At 56.7% G+C, this 950-nt stretch overlaps 1 long non-coding RNA gene across 1 annotated transcript in view; it reads left to right on the forward strand.

Annotated features, from left to right (window-relative positions):
• The window catches only part of LOC119594933, a 99,120-nt gene that overhangs the window by 47,796 nt on the left and 50,374 nt on the right, over positions 1-950 (forward strand). The gene's annotated exons all lie outside the window — the stretch shown is intronic.

Genomic DNA, 950 nt, shown 5'->3' on the forward strand with positions numbered 1-950 from the left:
GAAGATACTTGTTTGCCCTCTTTTCCTAACCTCGCTAAGCCATGCAACATTGCAGACCACTTTGCAGCCTAACCTACTTGCGCCTACCCCTCCCTGGCCCCCCCTCCTCTGCAATTCCCTCTCCCCTTCTCTCCTTCTCCTTCTCTCCTTCGTTTTTTCCTCTTTCCTCTTTCCCTCTTTTGCCTTCTCGTTCCCCTCTTTCCTCCTTCCTCCTTCCTCTTCCCCTTTTCCCTCTTCCCTTGCAGTTCCCTGCCCTCCTCCCCCCTCTCTCCTTTCGTTACTCTTATTACCCTTCCCCTCCCCTTCCCATGCAGTCCCACCCCCTTCCCCCTACCTATGCAACCCCTCTCTCTCCCCCCACCCCCACTTCCTCCCTTTCCTCATTCCCCCTCTTTATCAGTTCCTCTCTACTCCCCCTATTCTTGAGACCCCCTTACCCTCTCCCCCCTCCCCACTACTATCCTTCCCCTCTTCCCTCTTTTAACGCTATCCCTCTTACCTCCCTTCCCTCTCATCATGCAATCACTCCCCACGAAACTCCTCCCCCCCTTCCCCTCCCCTACCCATGGCTCTCTTCCTCTTCCCTCTACCCACGAAACTCCTCCCCCCCTTCCCCTCCCCTACCCATGCATCTCTTCCCCATTCCCCTTACCCATGCCTCTCTTCCTCTGCCCCCTACCCATGCAACTCCTCGCCCTTAGATTTACCCATGCAACCTCCCCCATTTCCCCATGATAACCCCTCCCTCTTGCCCCTCCCCCTTGCCCCTCCCCCTTGCCCCTCCCTCTCCCCCTACCCATGCATCTCTTCCCTCTCCCCCTACCCATGCATCTCTTCCCCCTCCCCCTACCCCAAGTACAACCCCCCCTCCCCTCCTTGCCTCCTTTTTTTCCTTGGGTTCATCTGCCTTCAAACACCATCTTGGGAGGAGAGAGGTTAAGATGAAGAAA

Source organism: Penaeus monodon, chromosome 34, assembly GCF_015228065.2.
Source record: "Penaeus monodon isolate SGIC_2016 chromosome 34, NSTDA_Pmon_1, whole genome shotgun sequence".
NCBI lineage: Eukaryota > Metazoa > Arthropoda > Malacostraca > Decapoda > Penaeidae > Penaeus > Penaeus monodon.